The 14722-nt window shown below is 49.3% G+C and overlaps 1 long non-coding RNA gene across 1 annotated transcript; it reads right to left on the reverse strand.

Annotated features, from left to right (window-relative positions):
• Positions 1–268: 268 nt before the first annotated feature.
• LOC144380885 (uncharacterized) lies at positions 269–11953 on the reverse strand. Its single transcript, XR_013445188.1, has 2 exons — positions 11759–11953; positions 269–3861 (listed from the first exon to the last, which is right to left on the reverse strand). It is a non-coding gene; the product is annotated as an uncharacterized LOC144380885 (long non-coding RNA).
• Between the last annotated feature and the right edge of the window lie 2769 nt (positions 11954–14722).

Consider the following 14722-nt stretch of genomic DNA (forward strand, 5'->3'; position numbering starts at 1 on the left):
AATGTCAAGTTGAGAACAACCAAGTGAGAACGGCCCCAGTGGAAAGAAAAAGCAGTCACTGGGGGCTTCTCCCGAAGTCCTCTGCCAGCTTCTGGGGTTGATTCCTCTGACTCGGCTCGGCCTGACTGTCGAATTTTCTCCTAACTCTGAATCCAGGCTGTGAGTCCAGGAGAACAGGGACTGGCGTGGGCCAGCTTTCCACCAAGACTCCACCATCCTGGCAAATTACATAGTGATAAGGGAAGAGAGGAGAACAAGGAGATGTTGCTTTAAAAAAAAAAAAAAATTAGAAGCCCCAGTAGCTTATTTTACCCATAAAATGTCTCTCACACCCTCGCTAAGACAGAAAATATTTACACCAAACCCTCACGCTCTGCATTAGGCTGCCTGCCTAGGACTTGTTTTCCTGTTCAAGACTGTAATGCAGGTCTTACTCTGATTTGCCCCGGACAGAGGCATTTGATTCCTGTTTCGTCCAGAACAAGGGCGTGCTGAAGGCCCATTATGAGTGGCACTGTTGCACACCAGGCCCTCTTTTTTTTTATTAAATCTTATTCAATAAACAAATATTGGGAGTAGCAGGGTGTATTGAAAGCCCACAGGATTAGAAGTAATTCATGCAGCCTGCTTTTTAGGCATTTTTTTTTTTTTGCCACAGAAGAGAGGCCCCAGTTTGAAATACAGTTCCGTTACTTCCCAGCTGTGTGAATTACTTAATCTCCCCAGCCTTATCTTTCCTCTATTTGAAGGGAAAAAAAAAGAACAGTGTGGGGGTGGGAGGCCCAATGATATTCGTCACGCCGAGTTGCAGAGTCGGAATGAGAGCCCGCATGTGAGCGCCCAGGGTAGGACAGAACATTTCCCTCTTCCCTTCTTTGAGCAAGGAATGGCGCTAATAACTCTGAGAGATGTGGGGAGGAACGGAACATGGCCCTACCACCTCCCCCCACACCACAAGTGTTGGATCTTTAGGGAGCAAGATTTATGGGCACAGGTTATTTGAAATGTGGGGTATGCCAGGAAGGGTTGTGGAATGTGCTGTGAGAACAGAGAAGAGGGAGAGAGTCTTTCTAGCCAGTAGAATCAGTAGCCTCTGGGGTCGGGGGGTGACATTTCAGTTGAGCCTTAAGGGACAGGGAGGGAGATGCCAGAGACGCTTCTGGGCCAGGGACCTGCCAGAGCACAGGCTAGAGACAGAAATGGACAAAGCATTTCAGGCAACGATGATGCATTCCGGGGTTGCTCGGTGAGGAACACGAGAGCCCAGAAAGAAGGGTAGGCTGAAATCACCGAGGAGGCCAGATCACTAGGGACCCATGAGCGCTGTGCTGAGACCGCGAGTTATCATGGGGGCCATGAGATTTCGAACCCAGGAAACTGCATCATCAGAATGTCACGCTGACAGGATGAGCCTGCATCTCTATCTGCCCAGGACAGTCCGGCTGTGTAATTATTAATGCGTTCGGACGATGAATGATGTACCACCTGAATTTTTCACCTTGCTGTCAATGGGAGAAAGATACTGGGGCAGAAAGAGGCTAGCCCCGAAGAGATCCCTTCAAAAGCCACTTCGAGTATCCGGGTAGGAAATGAGAGTCTCCAAAGGCAGAGAACCAACAGGAACAGAAAGAAAGAAACAGATCAATGACCCCCTCTGAAGGTAGGGTCAACAAGACCTATGCATTGGGAGAGGAGAGAAGGAGAGAGCACGGGCGGTGGCTGGTGTTTTTAGTGTTAGGTGAGTTGAATCAGTGGGGTGAGCCACACACTCTGTGGAGAGGGATCAGCAAGGAGCTGGAAATGCGAATCCGGAATATAGCAGAGGTCAGAGCTGGAGACCTGGGTCTGGCAGACTCGTGGGTAAAATGGTGGCTGAAGAAGGAGTGGGGGAGACCACCCAGGAAGAGGACAAACAGGATGACACTCGGGGCTCCCTGACAGATGATAATGAGTCATGAGCAAAAGAGATGAGGAACCAGGCAGAAACAGAATCATGGGTGCCCGGGGAGAAGAGAGTTTGGGGGATGGCCAGATGTTCCCGAAGGACTGAGTAGGCTGGCGAAGGGCCATCAGAGAGACCTCTGAAAGCTCCATTTCGCCGGAGCATCGGGGGCATGAGGCAAAACTGCAGTGGGCTGAGGAGGGAGTGGGAGGCCAGGAAGTGGTGTCAACAAGCATAGATGATTCTTTGGATGGATCTGTTAGTGAAAGGAAGGAAAGAGATGGGACTATGGTTTGAGGGAGTAATCAAGAGAAGGCCAGCACCTGAGGGAGTTAAATGGAACCTGAGCGCATTTGAGCACCAAGATGAGAGGGAGTGGCTCATGAGGAATCCGATAGAAGCAGATGGTTCCTGCTGCAGTGGAGAGGGGACAATAGACAAGAGGCCAGACTCCCCATCATCGAGAAGGCCGGGGGGAAGTGCAGCTGTGATAGGACAGGGGCTGTTAAGTTGAGGGAGTGAATGGTGGTAATGGTGGTGGTCCCAGTAGAGGTGGCCCTCATTTGTCACAATTCGCGATACTTAATAGCGACTATGACTTGTTGACATGCAAGTTCCAAGCATTAATTGAAACCTCGCCAGCACCCATTTTACAGGTGGGGAAACTGAGGCTGAGGGAGGTAGAGTCAACTGCCCGTGAGCAACTGTGGAGGCAGCAGAGCCCCGACTGGAACCCAGGTCCTCCCTGATGGCACAGCCGGACTCACAGGCCGCCCGGAGTCCATCCGTATAGACCGGTGGCTTCATCCTCTTGGTAGAGCCGGAGGTGAAGTCATCCGCTGTGAATGATGGGGGTGGATTCGGAGGCCCAAGGAGGGAGGAGAAGAGTTGAAACAGCTGCTATGAAGAATGCAATGGGGATGGGCCCAGGGAGAGAGAGGGCACGGACAGCTTCCCAGAGGTGCTGATAGCTTCCAGGAGATTCCATCTTGTTCTTATCGCCCTCACTCCCAGCCCCATTTCCTGCCCAGAACTTGCCCCACAAGCTCCTCATTTCTTTTGTTGTCCTCTCTCGGCTCATCCTTCCCTCCAGGGAGATAAGAGTCACGTGGGCCGAGTAGAACGGGGTCAAAGATCCTTCCCACCACTGGGAGGCTTGTTGGTGATGAGCAGCAGGGAATGGAGCCGGGGAGGCAATCCTGAGCTCTGAAAGGTTTAAGGAAGCAGTGCATTCAGCAGGCAATAATGATTGCAGATGGAATGGCTGGGAGCCACGGTCCAGCTGCTTGGGCCCCGCCCGTAGAGGAAGAGAGTTGAGTCAAAGAACTTCAGCCAGGTAAGCTGGCCATCACCTCCTTCTATTCCAGCAACAGGCCCGTCCTGCCTTCAGTAGGTGTACTCATTTTAGTTAGCGATCAAGGAAGAAGCCTCCTGCGTGTGAGCCCAGAGCTTAAACTGTCCCCTCCGAGGCACAGGTTTGACCACTTTGAGAACAGTAACAGACCGAAGCTGCCCCTCCGTCTTTGGGAGAACGGCATCGAACTATTAACTAAAGGTGTTGGCCCCAGGGACAGGCCTGAAGACACAGGGTTATTGCTTGTTGGACGTGGCCCACCAGCTCGAACACAACTATTAAGCCATTGGTGGAATTAATAAAATCCATACGGGCCTGGAGTCTAGAAGAAGCTGGGCTCAATTCAAATTTCCATAAAAGCGGCTAACAGGACCGGGGAATTGGCATTGAATTCTAGAAGTGTGCTGGCTTCCTGCCTCCCAAACGTCATTTTCAACACACTGGGAATCAGGATAGAAAAATCTGTGGGCTTGGAAGATTCCAGAAGCTTTTATTAGAATCTCCTCAGGGCTGTCGTTTCCACGGGGCTAGAAACTCCCTTGCAGGCGGGTCATCATAGAGGATCCTTTAAAAACAGAGAAAAAGCACGGGAAAATGACCTAAAGCTTCCATGGGGGCTAAAGGGGAGTCATTTGAGGAGATACAAGCAAGGGGTGCTCCAATTTATATTTGAGTGCAGCTACTTGTGGGATGGGGCAAGGGAGGGGGGCACTGGGGTTCTTCCTGGAGAACTGGGCTGAATGTTTGTGTATTCAGAGTGCATGGGCCAATGATGGAGAAGCAGTGATCCGTGTGTGTGTGTGTGTGTGTGCGCGCACATGCACGCGCCCACAGACACCCCAGGCTTGGGAGGAGGTGCCTACCATCATGCAGCCCAAGGTAAAATAAAGCTGGTGCCTCCTCATAGCCCCGGTTTAAACTGGATTCCCCTCCCACCGGCCGGAGAGTCTCCTGAAAGCCCCGGCCACGTCTCTGACCCTCCCCCAGATTACCATCTTTCCCTAAAGTCGCCCTGAAAAGAAACCCAGGGGCAACAAACCCCTCCCTCTCGCACCCGTTCCAACATTTCTCTAATTAATGCAGGAGAAAATTAATTACAGAGGGATTTTCAAGACCTCGGCATCTAATGGCCAGCCCAGCCCCCCCCCCACCTCCCCGGGGCCAACTGCGGGCCCCCATTGGCTGTGCCGCCCTCCCTCCTCCCCAGCCCCGCGCACAATACCACAGGCTAATTAGGCCGGGAAGGAGTTTCTTGGCAAAGGGGGCTGAGCGCTAGGTCAGTACCTTGAACAACCCAGAAGAAAAACAAAACAGCATTAAAAGAAAAAAAAAGAAAGAAAGGGGAAAAAAAAAAAAAAAACCACCCTGCTAATCCCAAGCGCATTTCCGCCAAATATTCTCCTTTTCAAGTGTTTTCTTCCTGGTAAACAAAATGCTGTTGCTGGCTCTGCAGATTTTAGGACACGGTTGCTTAGTAATATTGGGGAAAACACCAAGTCCTCACCTCAGCCCCATTTGTTTCTCTTCTGTCTTGCTCACTTCACTGAGAGGCCCTGACATTCCCACATCACGAGGGACTGCCTGTTTTGTAAAGAAGAGCTGGCTTTTCTTTACTCCTTTCTCTTTTCCCCTTCCTTCCTTCCTTCTTTCCTTTCTTCCTTCCTTCCTCCCTCCCTCTCTCCCTCCCTCCCTCTCTCCCTCTTTCTTTCTCTCTCTTCCTTCCTTCCTTCCTTCCTCCCTCCCCCTTTCTTTCTTTTTCTTTCTTTCTTTCTTTCTTTCTTCCTTCCTTCCTTCCTCCTTCCTTCCTTCCCCCCTCCCTCCCCCTTTCTTTCTTTCTTTCTTTCTTCCCTCCTTTCTTTCTTCCTTCCTTCCTTCCTTCCTTCCTTCCTTCCTTCTTTCCTTGTCTAACTGCTCCCCAAAGCCAAGCTAGGAACACAGTTCAGGTCCTGTAGACCAGTGCTATCCAGTAGAATGGTCCACTATGGCAGCCGCTAGCCGCTCATGGCTCATGGCTTGGAGCACTGGAGCTCCTGACAAAACCCCTGTGGGTTGAGCTGGCAGAGCCACTGAGGGGACGGCCATAGAGTCTGGTGGCTCTGTGATGGTAGTGAGGGACTGAGGATGGTTTAGCATAAGGATCACACAGGCTTCCACTAGAATGAGGTCCCATCTTCTCTCTGTGCAGCTTTGTGCATGACTTAACTCTTCAGTACTGTTCTAAACAATCACACAAGCACACCTCAGGGTCGTGTCTGAGGCCCTGATAATGGATGCCAAGTCCCCAGCACGTATGTGGGGCCCCCAGTGACCCCTTCCACCAGAGGATAGCATGGCCCACTCCACAGTCCCACTCTTCTTGGTTTGCTTTTCTGCTCCCAGAATTCTGTGCTGTTTCCCATCTCCGTGCTTTCCCCTCTGCCCACAACGCCCTGCCTCCCTGCTTCTCTGCCTCAGTCCCAATGGTTCCTATTTAATCCAAGAGATCCTAAAGGCTCAGCTTGAGAATCCCCTGAACTGGGAAGCTGTTTCTTTTCCTCTCTAGTGCCTCTTACTCTCTCTCTCTCTCTCATACACACACACACATGCACACTTGCACACCACCCACCCCAGAGCTGGGCTGGAGACCCTTCTGCAACCTCGTCTCTGTGAACATCTGCTTCTCTGCATTTGTCTCTGAACAATCTTTTTATCAACCTATCATCCCTGTTACAGAGTGAACCCTGAGGACACAGCCAGTGTTTGACCTTGTTTGGCTTTTCAGTGGTGTCCCCAATATCCAGAATGGCATCCAGCACCCAGTAACTTCTCAGTTAACATTTGTCATCTGTGAAACAGCAACTCTTCATCATGGTTTACCCCCGGCATCAGGGGTCAGCAAACTACAGCCCACAGGCCAAGTCCAGTCCGCCACCTGCTTTCACATGGCCCTCAAGCTAAGAAGGTTTTTGGTTTGGGTTTGTTTTGTTTTTTTTTTTTAATGTTTTAAAGGATTAGATTTTAAGTGGTTATATAAGTACCTACATAATAGAACTGACTTTGCCTCTTGACCTGCAAGGCCTAAAATAGTCACTTTCTGGCCCTTTAAGAAAAAGTTTGCCAACCTCTGGTCTAGATCCCAAGAAGAGCCGCTGATGGGGCTCAGGGTAGCCGGCATTCAGAGAAAGGGAAAAAGGGTGCTTGGGGAGGCGTGCTGAGAGAGGAACCCAAAGCTCACATCTGGCCCATTTCCAGCAGAGTTGACCCCGGGGAGCAGGGCAGATGGTACGAGCTAGTCCCCAGGGATGCCGATGGCGGGGCAGCACGGACAGAGCACGCTTTGTCTTTCTCAAACCACCTGCCTCGCCCCACTGCGAACACCTCAGGGGGTGGGGGTTGGAGGGACACATGATGTGGACTTCTGAGAAAGTTCTGACATGCCCACACTCAACCATGGCAAATGGAAGAGGGGCTTTTCTGGCATCCGTGTTGTGGTTTGGCTATGTTAGGAGCAGTTTCTATTTAAAGTCAAGCCCCCAAACATGTTTTTAATAGCGATGGAAAGGTCTTCCAGAGCAGCACGCACAGAGGCTTGGAAGCAATCATCCAGCAGGCAGGAAGCAATCTGTTCTTCCCTGTCCTGCTAAGACATGAACTGAGGTTTCTAAGAACCAAAGAAAAGATCGCTCCAGGCCCGAATGACACCATGTCAAGGTGAGCAATAGGAGCCTCAAGGTCACCCCATCTCTGTTCCATGTCCCTTCCTACCTTCCATACACCCTCAATGTCTTCCATACCCCGCTCAGAAACAATTTGCCAAATGTCACAGGCATCTGGGAGTACCTGGAGGCTCACTTCCCTGCTTGGTTCCCTCGTCCAACAGGGAGGGGCCGAGTGCACCCAACGTGCTAAATATTTCCCTGCTGGAGAGTCTATTTTGCTTCTGCTGCTGCTTGGCAGCAGAGAGGCAGGAAGCTATTTAGATATATTATCTTCCTTTTCAGGAAGTTTAGAGGAACTTTTCTATTGCAGTTCACACAAACATCCAGCTAATGGTCATTTAGTCATGCCGGCTCATTAAGTCACCAGTGAAGAATGCTCAGCCTGGTTCAACGACACTCGAGCTTCTCCACTCGCTGCCCTAGATCCAAGGGAGAGGAAGAACTGGATGGGTTGTAACCAAGACCAGGAGCTCAGCCTAAAGGCCATGAGGGTCCAACATAAAGTGATTCTCACTTCCCAGGGTTGCCTATGGTTTTACAGAGTAATTGAAATGGGAGTGAGTAAGGAGGTGGTCTCCATGAAGAGTTTCCGGCCAGATGATGCTGTATTTTAAGGGAGATCAAAGAGAACTCTTGGCAGGAGGTAGTGAGAATGTGGTTATGAAAACTGTGATATGGATCCACGGACTAGAGTTCAGGTGATGGAGATGAGTCAACAGCTGGGAAAGGAGACTGGTGTAGACCATCATGGCTAAGTACGATGGATCTGTTATTAGGCTCTGGATGTGTATTAACTCATATGAGGCTCAAACAACTCAAGGAGCTAGGCACTATGAGAAAATTGACCCAGAAAGCCAAATACTTTGCTTAAGCTCATATAAATGGTGAGTGGCAGGGCTGGGATATGGATCTGGCCTGAGCTATCCAATGGGACATTCTGCAAGGGTAGATATGTCCCATATCAGTGCTTTCCAATATGGAAACCACCAGCTACATGTGGCCACTGGGCCCTTGAGGGTAGTGTGACTAAGGACCTGAACCCTTAATTTTACTTAATTTTAATGTATTTAAATTGGCGTAGTCACATGCGCCTAGTGGCTACCATATTGGACTCCCAGATCTAAGCAGTCTGGCTCCAGAATCCACACTCTTAAACATTAGACTATCCTGCCTTTTAAATCGATTGAGATAATTTGGAACTATTTATTAGGAGAATAATTAAAATCTACAGGTAGATTTTAATTGATATTTTCAAGGATAAGAACACATAAGAAATCAGACAAAATGGAAATGTAAGAGAGAAAAGTTTGCTGAAGTTAAAATGTAGTCGTCTGTTCGGATCAGGTGTTTGGCAAAATACCTATAAAGGGAGCAAGGTGAAACACCAGCATGGTTTGTCAAGAGAGGAGGTGGTTTCCTCTTGTTTAATCAGTAAATCGTATCAAGCTCCTATAATGTGACCATTTTAAGTCCCTGCTCTCTCTAGAGCCATATGGTCTGGGTGGGAAACCAAGTCAAATCCATCAAACAAACAAGGCTGCAGGATCCAGGGTGGATAGTACAACTAAAGTCTGTTCATCCTGTTGGAATTTGGGTCAGATGTTTATCCGTAAAAGCAGGAATGATCATGGAAGCCTTCATGGAGGAGACAGTATTTTAGCTGGAAGTTGAAGGATGGATTGGATTAGCACAGTGGGAAGTTGGAAAGGATGAAGGCAATGACAGACTTGGAAGGAAAAACAAACTGTTCTTGACAGATCTCTTGGAGACTGACATTTAGGGATTAATCAAAAGTGACTCCAAATATTCTAGCTTGGACAAAAATAGTGGTTCTGGGGGCAGACATGGGAACTTTAAGGGGTGGTAGGAGACGGTTTTGGGAAATTATGACTTAGGTTTTGGCCATGTGGTCACAGCTTGTGTAAATCTCGGATTAATACTAACTTTTCAAGAGCCATTAAATGTCCAATTTAGATGGGAGGAGGGTGGTTCGGAAGGCTGCCCAAGATCACCTCCATCCTAGTACTCAGTGACTTTGCTTTCCCTCTGAGGCTGAGAAATTAGGCCATGGCAGAATGGAAGAGAAGCCACAGGACTCCAGAGATGCACACGTCACCACCCCACTGGGGACAAACGCATACCTTGTTTTCTCTGCAACGCTGAGTTGACAGACATCCGGTTACTTCATCTTGGGAGTTATATTCATCTGCCCTTTGGAACATCCTGCCCAATGACTGATTTCTTTAAATAGCTTTTTTTTTTTTCTGATTATATTTGTAATACCTACTCACTGCAAAACATTTGGAAACTTCAAAAACAGAAATAAGGAAATGTAATCCCATATGCGCGCACACACACACACACGCACACAGACCTACATATCCATGTGCACGTGTATGCATGTGTATGTGTATATATATTTATGTAGCCATAGTTTTTATCCATTTCTAGCTGGTATTTTAAAATACATTTTTAGCGAAAGAATCTGTATGAATAAATAAGAAGATAACAGTACCCAACTTTTATCGAGTTGTTAGTATATTCTGGGCATATAGGAAAAAAGTCATCAATCGCCACACGTAAGCACATCTAAAAGAGTCTATTCCTAAAACGAACCTATAGACTTTCCCCTTATTGCCCAGCAAGTACATCTTTAACGCCTCTCTTCATCATTTGCTTTTTTCCTTTGACCCAGACCACTGTAGATTCAGAATTCCCTGTAAGGGACCAAGAAAACCAAGAAGGAACAGCAGTTGGGGGTTAGGAGTAAAGAATAGGGACCAAAGGAGGCAGGTGCCCCGCCGCCAATATTCTAAACCACACATCTGGAATTCCTGACTCTGTTCCCGACAAGAAAACAAACACTGAACACACATAGGGGAAACCACAAATAGACACATATCAGCAGCACCTGGAGAAAAGAAGTAGCCTTGCGGAGGAAAGAGAGTGAAGAAGACACAAGATGAGATTGGGTAGGACCAAGGGGAATTTGCATGTTGCCTTTAAACTGCCCCGGGGAAATCAGGGATTGACTTACCCCCTAGTGAATATGATCCATGTAGACAGGGAATCTATGGATAATTGAAACACACACACATACACACACACACACACACACAAGCATGCAACCTCAACAGGGGATTTTTCACTCCTGCCTTGGTTTCCTGGGGATTCAAACCAAGGCATTGGTGCTCCATTCTTGGAGATACCCACAAACACCAAGGGTGTGGGTGGATCCTTATCTGGTCTTTTTTTTTTTTTTTTTGCAAGAAACGGCTTGCTCCCTGAGCAAAGCCTGTGGGAAGGGAGAGCTGTCTCAGTGTATACACCTAGAGAGTGGGGGACGAGGGGATGGCCTTTCCTCCAAAGATAACACAACAGCCCCAGACCGCCAGTGATTCTCTCTCCAAAACCTTCCTAATGAGCTGTCTGGGGGGGTGGGGGCATTTTCAACCATATTTTGGCCACTGCTTGTTTTTTTAGAATTCTGTCTCCATTTTTTCATTTCACAAACGCTGTTTGCAATGACCTTTCCCCTCTCCACCATCTTTGACAGTTTCTCATGCGTGAAACATATTTTTGTTCATTATTTTTTTGTCCACAACCTCCCCTCACAACCGTCCAGCCCGGGTCTCCCTCCCTGTACCCTTCACCCCCATGTCAGACATATAATGAATTACCATTCCTTCAGACAACGAGGTTGAAAACTCGTGGTCTCCAAGGCAACGGGGTGTCCTGGGGTGGGGGGCTTGCCCGGCCAGGAAAGGACTGGAAGTAAAGGGGGGTGGGGAGACAGAAGCAGAGATGATATCATTCCTGAAGGCTGAAAGCAGCCAATCGGCCCGCGAGGATATGATGTCATCTCCCCCACCCCCACCCCCTCTTGGCCTAGGTAGCCCCACTGAGAATTCTAGACAAGTATTGAGCTCAAGTTGTATTGCTGTGAGAGAAAGAGGGCGGGCGATGGCAAAGGGGGGAGAGAGAGAGATCTACCGGTTCTCTGGATGGCCCTAGCAGACACTACAGTCTTCACTAGAAGCAGCCCCATAAAAATGTCATCAGCTTGGGCTCTCCCTGCATTACAACACAATGATTTCTTTGGGGAGAAGAAAAAACCCTGAGATTTATTTTGCAGCCACACCCCCACCTCCCTTGGAAGAGAAAAACCAACCAACAAGTTGTGAATGAAGTGTCTGCAGATCAGCCCCCACCAACCCAGCCTGAGAACTTTCTGAACAGAAAGACGCACACACTCACACGGAACCAGCTGAGCACATTTATGCTGCTCTCAGCATCCCCGGGGATGGAGGAAATGCTCTAGGTGCTCCAGGGTGGGAGCCTGCTTTGGGGCGAAGCCGCCCAACCTGGCAGTGTGGGCCACTTAAGGTGCTGGGGGAGGGGCGTCTGTCCCCAAGACAATGACAGTATCTAGGGCTCGGTGCCAGGCTCCTAGGAGAAGCAAACAAGCCATGGCTTCAGGGAGGGGTGCTGGCTCGGTAGAGGGCCTACTGATGTGTTACCCCCACGCAGAGGGGAGGGTGAGTGTGCACGGCTCTCTTCTGCCAGATTTTTCTCTTGGGACTGGGAAGCAGTGTTATTTCGCAAAAATGTTCCCAGGAGTCCAGGCCACGGAATGGTGTGTCCCAGGGCTCAGACCAGGCCAGGGCGGCCCCCTCCCCACCCTTGAACAGTGCAAAACGTGTAGGTTCCCCCCACCCAGTGGTCTTTCGGAAGTCTTTCCGGAGTTGTCCCACATGGACCCACCTATGTCGCCTTTGAGGAAACAAAGAAGCCGAGATCCATGTCCACTCCCCATTTTGCAGATGTGGGCATCAAGGCCGGAGAAGGAAGGGACCAGCCAAAGGACCAACAGAGTCACCAATAGATCTGCAGCTGGACCCAGAACTCTGTCTCCTGCCTGCTGTTCATTCTTCGAGACCAGCCCATGACACAGTGATAGCCAGTGTCTTCTTTCTGGAAGACAGAAAGCCTTCCCTTTCAGCATCGCCTGTTTACCATTTTCTGCATAAGTCATTACGCTATTGGACCCAGATGATGATCTCCAGCCCCGTCCCTATGAGGTGTGAGCAAGAGTCGCCCTGCAGACATCTACCGCGCATCCAGCTCTCCCTTGACCAACAGGCCCGACGCACACAGAACCGGAAGGCACAGCCAGGCTCCCAAGGGGCCCACCTCCAGGAAGGGAGACCAAACAAGGGTCATGAAAATATGTGCAAATTGTACACATGAGCGTTATGAATCAGGGCTGGAGACACATGAGGGAAGGAGTGAACATCCATTATTTTAGCAAATACTTACTGATTTCCTACTCTGTGGTAGGTGTTGAAATAGAAATATGGCTAAGTCTGAGTTCTACCCTCGCAGCATGTCCATCAAGGAAAGTACACTGAGGCTGTGCAGACAATGTCCCCCTTTGAAAGCCCCGGGAAGACAGGGACTCAGTTGCATTGATGGACACCCTGTCTGTTGCCGGATACACAGCAGACACTCAATAAATTCTTGCCGCATGGCCGAAGAGAAGCAGTGCCTAGAACGATGGTTCTGTCTTCGGAGGACATCAGCAAGGAGGTAATACCTGAACAGGGCATCGGAAGACAAATAAAAATTTGCCAGGTGGAAGGAGGGGGGATATTCTAAGTAGAGGGAAGCCCATTTGCAAAGACGTAGTGTGTAAGGATAGGACAGGATGGGTTATGCTAAGATAACGAGTAACGTCCAAGTTTCCGTGGCTAAAAATAACAAATGGTTTCAAAATGGTGGTTTTCAGGCTTTACTGCCTCCCCCACATCTACCCTCTGGCCCTCAGAATTGTGTTGGCAATTTATCCATTATCTATCAGCTGTCTAGCGACATCAGTAGCATGGACTCGTGAATTTCTATTTTTTAATGGTTTGTAATTTTTATGGACTGAATGCTTGTGTCCCCCTGTGTCCCAAATTCCTATGCTGAAATCCTAACCCACGGTGTGATGTTGTTAGGAGGTGGGGCCTTTGGGAGGGGATTAGGTCATGAGGGTGGAGCCCCCATGAGTGGGATCTGTAGCTTTATAAAAGAGACCCCAGAGAGCCGTCCATTTCTTTCCACATGTGAGGATGGCCATCTCTGAACCCGGAAGCGGGTCCTCACCAGATACTGAATCTGCCAATGCCTGGACCTCGGCCTTCCCAGCCTCCAGAGCTGTGAGAAATCAATGTTTGCTGTGTAAGCCCCCCAGGCTCTAGTATTTCTATTATAGCAGCCGGAGCCAAGATAATAATTCATTCCTGTACTCGATCATGGTGGTGGTGTTCAAATTTGTGCCAGACTTGGCCAAGGGGAGTGCTCCTTCAAGCTGATTTCTGTGACAAGTCCCCGTCCCTTTTAAAATGTATATCATGTTTTAAATTGGTACCAAAATGACCTTCTTCACTTGGGTGTTCCAATGGGATCATGAGGCAGCTGAAGACTTTGGGAAGGCAGGAGAGTTTGGGGGAAGCAAGGCTCAGCTTTCCAACATTCTGGGGAGAGGAATCTGCTTTGTGGAGGAACTCATGAGCCCCTCTTGACACAAACCATTAACAACATAAGAAACATAGTCGCACAAATGACTACAGAAAAAGCTCATTTGCCGGGGGTAAAAATGTTTAGAGGCACAGGGCAGAGGTGGGAAGGTACTATTTCCTTGCACCATTATAGCTCAAAATGCCACATTCTTGTAATTTTTGTGGAGTTCTGTGAGTTTTCAGCAGCCTGGACACAGGGGTCCCTATTACTGCCCTCGTTTTTGGCACTGGAGCTAAGTCTTTGTACTATTGCTCTTTCCCCTCACATGATCTCCTAATAAAAAACATTTGGGGGGGCAACTGGGTGGCTCAGTCAGTTAAGCATCTGCCTTCAGCTCAGGTCATGATCCCAGGGTCCTGGGATCGAGCCCCGCATCGGGCTCCCTGCTCGGTGGGAAGCCTGCTTCTCCCTCTCCCTCTCTCTGCCGCTCCCCCTGCTTGTGCTCTCTCTCTGTCAAATAAATAAAATCTTAAAAAAAAAAAAAACCCACAACATTTGGGTAAGGCTTTCCTCCTCCCATTTTATAGATGATGGCACCGAGGTCCCAAAACATCAGGAGACTTGTCTAAGGTCACACAAACAGGCGTTTGGATGCCAGCATCCTGGCCACTCTCTGATGTGGTCAGTTCATGTAGGCGGAAAGCAAATCAAAGCAAGCAGGTATTTCTGGGCTCTTCTTCACCTCCACTCACCTTACACGCTCAAAAGTGTACCCTGCTGAGGGTCTCACGCTGAAACAGGCCCCAGCATGAGGCAGAGGACTATGGCAACGTCCAAAAGCAAAGAGTGGGACGAGCCCCAGGGCCCTGTTGGAGCAACTTTAAGATGCTGACGAGACCAGGGCAGGTGTCCAGGAACCACGCCCAAAGCAGGGCGAGGAGTTCTCCAGATGTCCCAGCAGAAGGAAACCTATTCATGTGACACCCTGCATCCCTCTCTCTGGGGTCAGAATAAGGACAAGACCTACAGATTAGGAGACTATCTGCTCTCGCAACATGGGTGGCAGTCCTGGCTGGAGGATGGTCCCCCATCACAGGACTACAGGGAACGGCGACTAACCCTGACCTTCAGTTTCCCCTCCCCAAGTAAAACGGGGACGCCAAAGGCCCACAGAGTGGCTGCAGGGGTGTTTCTGATGCCAGCCCCCTGGAAACCTTGTTTTTT

This window comes from Halichoerus grypus, chromosome 2, assembly GCF_964656455.1.
Source record: "Halichoerus grypus chromosome 2, mHalGry1.hap1.1, whole genome shotgun sequence".
Taxonomy (NCBI): domain Eukaryota; kingdom Metazoa; phylum Chordata; class Mammalia; order Carnivora; family Phocidae; genus Halichoerus; species Halichoerus grypus.